Source organism: Cynocephalus volans, chromosome 2, assembly GCF_027409185.1.
Source record: "Cynocephalus volans isolate mCynVol1 chromosome 2, mCynVol1.pri, whole genome shotgun sequence".
In the NCBI taxonomy this organism is placed as follows: Eukaryota; Metazoa; Chordata; class Mammalia; order Dermoptera; family Cynocephalidae; genus Cynocephalus; species Cynocephalus volans.
This window is the reverse complement of record NC_084461.1, coordinates 39,701,747-39,713,390: the sequence shown is the minus strand read 5'-3', so window position 1 is coordinate 39,713,390 and position 11,644 is coordinate 39,701,747.

The following is an 11,644-nucleotide window of genomic DNA, read 5'->3' as shown; positions in this document are numbered from 1 at the left end:
GGAAACAATTGGTAAAAGATATAGTAACTGTTTTCTAGTTTTATATTAGGATTTCTTGCTATTCTCTCAAAATTTTTTTTCACTTTTGAAATGTGTGCTATTTTGAAACATATGTCTTCACTGATCTAAATTCACTTTTCTATACATTTAGCTAGCATTGTTGGCATTAAAAAATGGTTTTTTAATTGTCATTAACCTCTAAGGCATCAAATAACATTTTTATTTTGTTGTCCTCTCTTAAGACATCTTAAGATTAGAAGATTCAAAGCTGTTTTTACCATCACTAAGACTCCAAATGCTATGGATTTGTGTTTTCAGTTAACTTCATTTTAGAACATAAACTCTTCTGGGAATGAGTTTCAATCTCAGAGAGAAGCCACAATATTGATAAGATTCTTTAACCATTTGGTCCCTAATGACCATTTAATGCACTCAAAAGTCATGCATTAAGAGATTCCCCATGAAAAAAAAATGTCCCAAAGTCCCTAAATGAATTTCAGACCTTCATCATTTCAGACTAATTAAATGAAAAGAAGGGAGCTAGCAATCTGAGTAATTGAGCTTGCTAGACAGTCTTAAATATAAAATGGTGTAATTGTCTGTAAAATTCCGACCATCAGTCCTTATACTCTAGAGATTTCAAAACAATTTGAAACATCCAATGCTGAATCTGTTTTTTAAAATAAGAAAACTGTATTTTTGGTTTACTGTTTACCTTCCCCTATAAATTATGTAGGTTTTGTTTTGTTGATTACCAATACAGTATACAAGTTATAGTAAAACTTTGCCTTTCTAAATATATTCTTTTTTAAGAAAAAGTCACATACACCCCCACCCAACCCCCTGAGCAGCCCACAGGCCAGGCAAGACCCCAAGCCAATGGGGGAGCCCCAGCCAGACAAGAAATAGACCCAGCCAGCCCAGTGCCCAGACCCCCAAGCAGCCTATGGGCCAGGCAAGACCCTGCAGCATGCCCCCGACAGGGAAGGTCCCAGCCAGGCAAGTAGGAAACCCGACCAGCCCATTGCCCAGCCCTTGGAGCAGCCCCTGCATCAGGCAAGATCGCACACCACCACCACAAGGCCTTGCACAGCTTTTGCAGGGGTGGTCCACAATATTCACCACCACAGCTACTTCTATTGCAAGGATGGTTTGCTGCCTTAGAGATATCCATGACCACCATGCTGTTGGCCCACCACATATTTGACTTCATCGACACAAGGAGAGTAACTGGAGGAACCTGGAAAAAGAGGAAGAAGTCTTTCTCCTCAAAGTCCATTCCAGAGGAATAGAAGCAAATGATCTGCTAGATGTCCAGAAATCAACATATAGATACTAGAAATATGAAAAAATTAGAAAATATGACATTGCTAAAGGAATTCAGGAACTCTCAAGTACCAGACCCTATAGAACAGGAAACCCTTGAAATGATTGTAAAGGAATTCCGAGTAACGATCTTAAGGAAACTCAATGAGATAAAAGAGGTCTCTGTAAGACAACACAATGAAACGAGAAAAAATATCCAGAATATGAAGGAAGAAATTTACAAAGAGATTAACACCTTAAAAAAAAAATGTAGCATGACTCCTGGAATTGAAGGACTCTTTCAATGAAATAAAAAACACACCTGAGTTCTTAAGCAGCAGATTAGAACAAGCAGAGGAAAGAATTTCTGAAGTTGAAGATGGTCTTTATGAAATAACCAAGGTAGAGAAAAGAATTTTTAAAAATGAAGAATCTATAAGAGAGCAGGCAGACAACCTTAAGCACACAAACATCCAAATCAGGGGTGTTCCTGAAGAGGAGGAGAAAGGTAAAGACATTGAAAATGTATTCAATGAAATAAAAAAGGAAAATTTCCCAGGTATAGGGAGAGATACAGACCTTCAAATCCAGGAAGCTCAAAGATACCCAAACTGATTCAATCAAAAAAGATCCTCTCTGAGAAACATTATAGTCAAACTGGCAAAGCTCAAAGAAAAAGAGAGAATCCCAAAAGCAAGATAAAAGCATCAAGTCAGTTATAAGAGAGCCCCCATCAGACTAACAGAAGACTTCTCAACTGAAACTCTACAGACAAGAAGAAAATGGGATCACATATTCAAAATACTAAAATAAAAAAACTACCAGCCAAGAATACTGTACCCAGCAAGACTATCCTTCAGAAATGGGGGAGAAATAGTGTATTTCCCAGACAAACAAATATTGCAGGAGTTCATCACCACACAACCAGCCCTTCTCAGGGGAGTCCTGCACCTGGAATCTGAAAAACAATAATCACTACCATGAATGCACAAGTAAGAACAAAACCCTAAAAACTCAAATGAAAATGAGAAAAATTAAAGAAACCAAATCTTACCATCTCAAAAAACTCCACAAACATTGATGACCAATAATCAAAGGAGAAGAAAAGAACAAATGATATTTAAAGCATCTAAACAAAAAACCATAAAACTCCAGGAATAAAACAATATTTCTCAGTAACAACTCTAAATGTAAATGGATTAAACTCCCCCCTCAAAAAACACAGACTGATAGATTGGATCAAAAAGCAAGATCCACCTATATGCTGTCTTCAAGAGATTCATCTCACCAGTAAAGATGTGCACAGACTAATAGTGAAGGGATGAAATAGATATATACCACACAAAAGGAAAACAAAAATGAGCAGGAGTAGCTATTCTTGTATCAGATAAAATAGAGTATAAACCAAAAACCATAAAATGAGACAAGAAGGCCACTATAATGATAAAGGATCTAAGTAGCAAGAAGACATGACAATCATAAATATTTATGCACCCAGCACTGGAGCACTCAGATATAAAGAGCAAACACTGTGGGACCTAAAGAAAGAGACAGACCCCAATACAATAATAGTGGGAGACCTGAACACTCCCCTCTCATCATTGGACAGATCATCCAGGCAACAAATCAACAGAGAAGCACAGGATTTAATTGATACTTTAGACTAATTGGACCTGGCATATATCTACAGAACATTTCATCCAACAACAACAAGAATATACATTCTTCTCATCAGTATATGGAACATTCTCCAGAAGAGACCACATATTAGGCCACAAATTAAGTCTCAGTAACTTTGAAAATCATCTCATCTATCTTTTCAGACCACAATGGATCAAAACCAGAAATTAATAACAAGTTAAACTCAAGATTACATGCAAAGACATGGAAATTAAACACAGGCTCCTGAACTACCTATGGGTCCATGAAGAAATTAAACAGGAAATCAAAAAATTTCTAGAATACAATGAAAATGAAGACATGTGATATCAAAACCTGTGAGATATGGCGAAAGCAGTGCTAAGAGGGAAGTTTATAGCAATAAATGCTTACATCAAAAAATATAGAACTATTTCAAGTAAACAACCTAAACCTACACCTAAAAGAACTACAAAAACATAACAATCCAATCCCAAAGTTAGTAGACAGAAAGAAATAAAGATTAGAAAGAACTAAATGATTTAGAGTCCCAAAAATGATACAAAAGATTGATGAAACAAAAAGTTGGCTTCATGAGAAGATAAACAAAATAGACAAACCATTAGCTAGGTTAACAAAAAAAAAGTGGGGGGATAAGACCCAAATCACAAAACTTAGAAATGAAAAAGGAGACATTACAACTGATACCACGAAAGTATAAAAAATCATTGCAGACTATTACAAACTATACACCAACAAATATGAAACACTGAAAGAAAATAAATTTCTGGACACATACAAACTGCCAAGACTGAACCAAAAAGACACAGAAAACCTGAACAGACCATAGCAATGAGATTGAAGCAGTAATCAAGTCTCCCAACAGAGAAAAGCCCAGGACTGGATGGCTTTACTGCTGAGCTCTACCAAGCTTTTAAAGAGGAATTAATACCAATTCTCTTCAAACTATTCCAAAAAATTGAAACAGAGGCCACTCTCCTAAACTCATTCTATAAGGCCTTAATACCAAAACCAGACAAAGATACGACGACGACAAAAAAGAGAACTACAGATCAATATCTTTTATGGACATAGACACAAAAATCTTCAATAAAATACTAGCAATCAGAATACAGCAACATATCAAAAACATTATACACCATGATCAAGTGGGATTCATCCCAGGGATGCAAGGATGCTTTGACATACACAAGTAAATAAATGAGATTCATTCGTCTGGTCAAGATGGCAGAACAGATGGCTCCCAGCATCACTCTCTCCCACAAATCAATGAATTTACAACTATAAAAATGTAACATCAGCCAAGCTGGGACAGCTGGAGCTCAGGGGAAGAGAACGAGAGACCTACAGAGTTCATGAAGGTGGGAGAAACCACAATGAATGAAAAACTGCTCTGAGTGTTTCGGGCTGCAGCTGCTTTAATGCTAGAACTGCTGAGTGTGTGGAGCAGGAGCTGCCAGAAGCCACAGCTGTGCCCTTCAGATGGAGTTACTTGGAGGCAGCAGGGGAGAAGAGGGCCTTAATGGCCCCCAGGACAGCAAGACCACTAATAGGGCTCCTGTGGACCCATGCAGGAGTGAGGAGCCAAAACAACTGAAAAAAGGGAGCCATTCAGAGGCCAGTGAGTCATCACAAGGGACAGGTGCAGGGTCTTACCCATGGGAAGTGTTTGGAACACAGGCAGTGGGAGAGAGAGGCCCACCGAGGAAACCAGCAAGGACAGCCAATCTATCCCCCAATCAGTACAGGACCACTCAGAGGAGACTGGTCGGGAATGCAGAATTACATGGGGTGCAGATGATGAAAAAACTCAGGCCCAGATCAGAGTTTCTACACAACCCAGATCCACCGGGTCTCTGGAGAGCCGGAAGTACCTATAAGGTCAACCATAAACCCTGAGCTGCACAGGAAGCCTTCCCTAGGGAAACAGCAGCAAAGCAGCAATTTAGCTCAACTCCACAGCTCAAGTACTGGTTCCCACAGGAGGTTTCCCCATTTTAGAAGTAAGCAAAGGACGAAAAATTAGTTCCAGCCCAGGCACACCAGCAGCGCCTTAGGGCCTGCCTGGGAGCCAGAGACTTGGAGCTGGGAATCAGACCCCCTTCCCACAGCCAGGCACCCTGCACCAGCACTTTGGGGCCCACCTGGGGACCCGAGGCATGGTGAAGGGGTCCAGACCCCCCTCCCAAACCAGGCACACTGCCAATACCAAGGAGCATACCAAAAACATCACCTCCATGTGGGTGGCCTACCACAGCCACCTCAATAACCATGGCTGCTGCAAAAGCAGCTAGATGCCACAACCACCACATAGATGGTCTGCCAACCACTGGAGTGCATTGACATGAGGAGAGTCACCAGCAGAGATAAAGAAAAGAAGAGGATGTCTTTCTCCACAAAACCCATTCCAGAGTGATAGAAGAATCTGCTCTACAATAATATTGGGGGACCTGAACACACCTCTCAGCATTGGACAGATCATCAAGGCAACAACTCAACAGAGTAACCATTATTCTTTCAGAAGGAGAAAAGAAATCTAGGGTAATTGGAGAGAGAAAGGGGGAGATAAAGCAGGATGGGGAGAGATTGGACAAGGGGCATAAAGAATAATTATGATTTGTAACAATATATGTGCTAGTAATACTGCTTTGATCAACATATCTCAATGTTGAATCCCCAAAATATGTATAATCAATTTTGATTCAATAAATAAAATACTTTTTTTAAAAAGATAATACAATCTTTCCATAAACTCCTTGAAATACCCTTGTATATATGTATGTGTATATATATGTATGTGGTTATGTATATACATACACACACATAGGTATGTGTGTCTATTATGTATATTTATATGCATAAAGAGATTTTATTATAAAGAATTGGCTGACAAAAATAAATAAATAAATGTGATTCATGACATCAACAATTATCTCAATAGATGCAGAAAAAGCATTCAACAAAATTTGACATCACTTCATGATAAACACTCTCAGAAAATTAGGTATAGAAGAAAAGTATCTCAACACAGTAAAAGCCATCTATAACAAGTGCACTGCTAATCATCCTAAATGGGGAAAAACTGAAGGCTTTTCCCTTAAGAACAGGAACAAGACAAGGATGCCAACTCTCACCACTCCTATTTAACATAGTACTGGAGGTTCTAGCTAGAGCAATCAAGCAAGAGAAAGAAATAGAAATAAAGGGCATCCAGATAGGAAAAGATGAAGTCAAATTGTCCCTATTTACAGATAACATGATCTTATATGTAGAAACACCCAACAACTCTACCAAAAGACTCTTAGAGCTGATTAGTACTTTTAGTAAGGTTGTAGGATGCAAAATCAATTACATTTATATACTCCAATAATGAACTAACAGAAAAGGAAATCAAGAAAGTAAGTCCATTTACAATAGCCACCTAAAAAATAAAATACCTAGGAATCAATTTAACCAAAAAAGATGAAAATCTCTGCAATGAGAACTACAAATCCCTGCCAAGAGAACTTGAAGATGACATCAAAACATGGAAAGATATTCCATGATCTTGGATTGGAAGAATTAACATTGTGAAAATGCCATATTACCCAAAGCCATCTGCAGATACAATGCAATCCCCATCAAAATTCCAATGACATTCTTTACAGAAACAGAAAAAAAAATCCGAACATTCACGTGGAACAACAAAAGATCCTGAATAGCCAAAGCTATCCTGAGCAGAAAAAAATAAAGCCAGAGGCATAACACTACCTGACTTCAAATTATACTGCAAAGCTATAGTGAACAAAACAGCATGGTACTGGCATAAAAACAGACACTTGGACCAATGGAACAGAATAGAGAACCCAAAAATCAACCTATATACCTACAGCCATCTGATCTTTGACAAAGGCACCAAGTCTATACACTGGGGAAGAGACTGCCTCTTCAGCAAATGGTGCTGGGATAACAGGATATCCATATGCAGGAGAATGAAACTAGATCCATACCTCTCACCATATACCAAAATCAACTCAAAATGGATTAAAGAATTAAATATACACCCTGAAACAATAAAACTTCTCAAAGAAAACATAGAGGAAACACTCCAGGAAGTAAGACTGGGCACAGACTCCACGAATATGACCCCAAAAGCACAGACAACCAAAGGAAAAATAAACAAATGGGATTATATCAAACTAAAAAGCTTCTGCACAGCAAAAGAAACAATTAACAGAGTTAAAAGACAACCAACCAAGTGGGAGAAAATATTTGCAAAATATACATCTGACAAAGGATTAATGTCCAGAATATAAAAGGAACTGAAACAACTTCACAGTGAAAAAACAAGTAACCAAATTAAAAAATGGGCAAAGAAGCTGAATATGCATTTCTCAAAGGAAGATATATGAATGGCCAACAGACACATGAAAAAATGCTCAGCTTCACTCAGCATTTGGGAAATGCAAATCAAAATCACACTGAGATACCATATCACTCCAGTTAGGATGGCTAATATCCAAAAGACTGTAAATGATAAATGCTGGCGAAGTTGTGGAGAAAAAGGAACTCTCATACACTGTTGATGGGACTGCAAAATGGTGCAGCCTTTATGGAAAATGGTATGGAGTTTCCTCAAACAACTACAGATAGATCTACCGTATGACCCAGCTATTCCACTGCTGGGAATATACCCAGAGGAATGGAAATCATCAAGTCGAAGGTGTACCCTTACTCCAGTGTTCACTGCAGCACTATTTACAATAGCCACAAGTTGGAACCAGCCTAAATATCCATCATCAGATGAGTGGATACAGAAAATGTGGTATATCTACACAATGGAATACTACTCTGCTGTAAAAAAGAATGAAATATTGCCATTCACAACAACATGGATGGACTTAGAGAAAATTATATTAAGTGAAACAAGTCAGGCACAGAAAGAGAAACACCACGTTCTCACTTATTTGTGGGAGCTAAAAATAAATAAATAAATACACAAACAAACGGTGGGGGGCAGGAAGAAGAGACAATGATCACAATTCCTTGAAGTTGTTAAGACATGCGAACAGATATAAGGTTGATTGGAGGGAGGGGGAGAGCGAGGGGGGAGGGAGGATTCAGTAAAGGGACACAAAAATCAACCACATTGTATACTGATAAAATAAAATTTAAAAAAAAGAAAAGAAAAGAATTTATAGGGGAAACACTTCAGGAACTACGACTGGCACAGACTTTATGAACAAGTGCCCAAAAGCACAAGCAACAAAATAAAAATAAACAAATAGGATTATATCAAACTAAAAAACTTCTGCACAGCAAAGGAAACAATCAGTAGAGTGAAATGACAACCTACAGAATGGGAGAAAATATTTGCAAACTATACATCCGACAGTGAATTAATATCCAGAATATACAAGGAACTCAGCAACTATGCAGTAAAAAAAAAATAATCCAATCAAAAAATGGGCAAAGGAGCTGAATAGACAATTTTTGAAGGAAGACATACAAATGGCCAATAGGCACTTTTAAAAAATGCTCAACTTCACTAATCATCAGGGAAATGCAAATTAAAACCACATTGAAATATCACCTCACTCCAGTTAGATTGTCTATAAACAAAAAGATGGAGAATAACAAATGCTGGCGAGGATGTGGAGAGAAGGGAACGCTCCTACACTGTTGGTGGGACCGTAAATTAGTACAACCACTATGGAAAACAGTATGGCGGTGTCTCAAACAACTACAGATAGATGTACCACATGACCCAGCAATCCCACTTCTAGGTATATACTCAAATGAATGGAAATCATCATGTCAAAGGGATACCTGCACTCCCATGTTCATCGCAGCTCTATTTACAATAGCCAAGATATAGAAGCAACCTAAATTTCCATTGATGGACATCTGGATAAGGAAAATGTGGTATATTTACACTATGAAATACTACTCTGCCATAAAAAAGAATGAAACTCTGCCATTTGCAGCAACATGGATAAGCTTGGAGAAAATTATAAGTGAAATAAACTGGGCACAAAGAAAAATACCACCTGTCCTCACTTATAAGTGGGAACTAAGAGAGAAAAAAAGAAGGAAAGTAAGACTACAGTGGTGTGTTGGACTCAAAGATGAGAGAAACATACACAGAGTTGCATAGGAGTGAGGTTGAGAGCGGTCCAGTATTAATTGGGTGGGGAACATGAGGAAAATTTGCAATTTGTGGCTATGGGCATCCTGATACTATTGATCTGATCATCACATCTTGGGTGCAGGTGGTGAAGTTCAGCTTTGTATGCCATGAATATGCATAATCAGTAAAATAAAATTTTTTAAAAAAATAAGAAGTAACAATCACACATTTGGGCATAAGTAATTGGTCCTTTATACCCACTTGACATTCTCTAAGAGGTGTTAGCAGATAGCCAGCAAAAGTTAAGTGATTGATTCACAGCAACATGGGTGAACTTAGAGAAAATCATATTAAGTGAAATAAGCCAAACATAGTAAGAGAAATATCATATGTTCTCACTCATAAGTGGGACATAAAATAATAAACATACAAATAAAAGAGATAGAACATTCACAATAATACATTGAACTTTCAAAAGGACAACTGAGATTACTAGAAGTGGGAAGGGAGGGGGGAGAGAGGAATGGGTAAGGGGCCACGAATAGCAATGACAGTGTACATTACTGAATATAACAATTATTCTGATTTGAGCATCGCATATTGCTCACGAGTATTGATATTCAATTCTGTACCTCACAGATATGTACAACCTACTATGTTACAATAAAAAAATTTTTTTAATGTTGTGACTGAATTATAATTTCTAACCACTAATTTCTGAGTTCATTGAGCTTATTCTTATCTTCTCTCGTGAATAAAATTGTTAAAAGGCAGAAAATGCTAAAGGAAAGAAAAATGAAAGTCAAGTCTTCAAAGGCCAAATAGAGTAGAAGAATGATTTTTCAGTATATTTAAATATATCATTCATTCATCAAATATTTACTGAGCACCTATTATGCTCAAGGTACTATTCTAGGTACTGGCAATAAAAGGTAAACAAGGCAATGATAGAATCCCTACTCTGATGAAGTTTATAGTTTGGTGGAACAAACGAACAATTAAAAAGTAAACGAAGTGAACACAATAACTCCAAATAAATATCTTCAATTGCTTAACATAGTGCAAATAAACATCTATGCAGAAGCACAGAAACACATTAATATCAACATGTGCAAGCCCGTGGCATCTGCCACTCTGAATGACTAGGATGGCATTTCCATCAAGCCTTTGTAACCAAGGAAATGGCACTGGTTCTCTGAACAAAGATGTTAAGGAAGATATCTCGACAAAAAATTTTTAAGAAGAAGAAAGAGGAAACATGATGTCTTTTTCTCCAGATCCATTCAATTCTTTGGATGATGTTCTAAACATATGTGCATATTTATAACACCAATCAATAAGGCAATGTCAATAGCCAATGACAGCATTATCACATCTGCTTGTAATCCAACTAAATCGATTCATTATTAGCCCTCTCCTCACCTGCCCACAATTAGAAAAACAATCTTAGTGCAACTTGAACTTATGAGTAAATAAGGGGACAGATGCCATTTTGAATGACAGTCAGAAGATGTGCTAGACACACACACACACACACACACACAAGAAAAAAAAAACGGGGGGGGAGAAGATATAACAACCACAATTACTTGAAGTTGACACAACAAACAAACAGAAAGGACATTGTTGGGGGGGAGGGGGGGAGGGAGGAGGGAGTGAGGTTTCAGTGATGGGGAGCAATAATCAGCCACAATGTATATCGACAAAATAAAATTAAAAAAATAAAAAAAGAAGATGTGCTAGAGCTGGCTCATACCAGTTCACAAGAACCAATAATTAAATTTTCAAGAATTTGGTCCTCTGGCTAACCTCATGTTGGTAGCTTGAATTAGCCATGGTGGGAGTGTTTACACAACAGAAATTGTCAAACACTAAAAAAAAACAGGAAAAATAAATAAATAAATACCAAGACTTTTTTTATTTTTAAGAGCCAGTTGTTAACCATTTACCACTGCTCACACTTAACAATAAAAACAAATAAACACTAATATTAGAACTTATTTTTTTCAAGCTTAACATAAAAATCCAGCATTTTGAGAATACGCCAAATAGTGTGCTAAATCACAATCTCACTTTATCCTCACAATAACCATTTGAGATGAGACTACCACTGACTCCATTTTACAAATGAGAAAACTGGAATATATGTAGATTAAGGAAAACTCCCAGTGCCGCATAACTAGGGAATGGTGGAGCCAGGACTCAAACCCAGTATCTGCAGCCCATGCACTTAATCCAAGTAAACTGAGATGGGTCACCTGGAACAGGATCGGAAGAGAACCAGCCTCTGAATTCCTTTTCTTCACTTTACTCCAGGGCTGGGTACTAGCCCTCAAAGATGTGATAGGCAACACTGATTATTTATCCAAGAACTACCTCCCACACACACGCTTCTTCCTTAGCCTACAGAACCCTACAGGCTGGTGGCAATATTCTCAAGGAAGATGCTTAGATTTTTAGGTAATCCTGCTCTATAATGTAGTTCATTCCTTATTTTCCCATAAACCTTCCATAAAGACCTATTAACCTTCAGTACTACTGGAATCATATTTGACTATGTGGAGTTTTCTT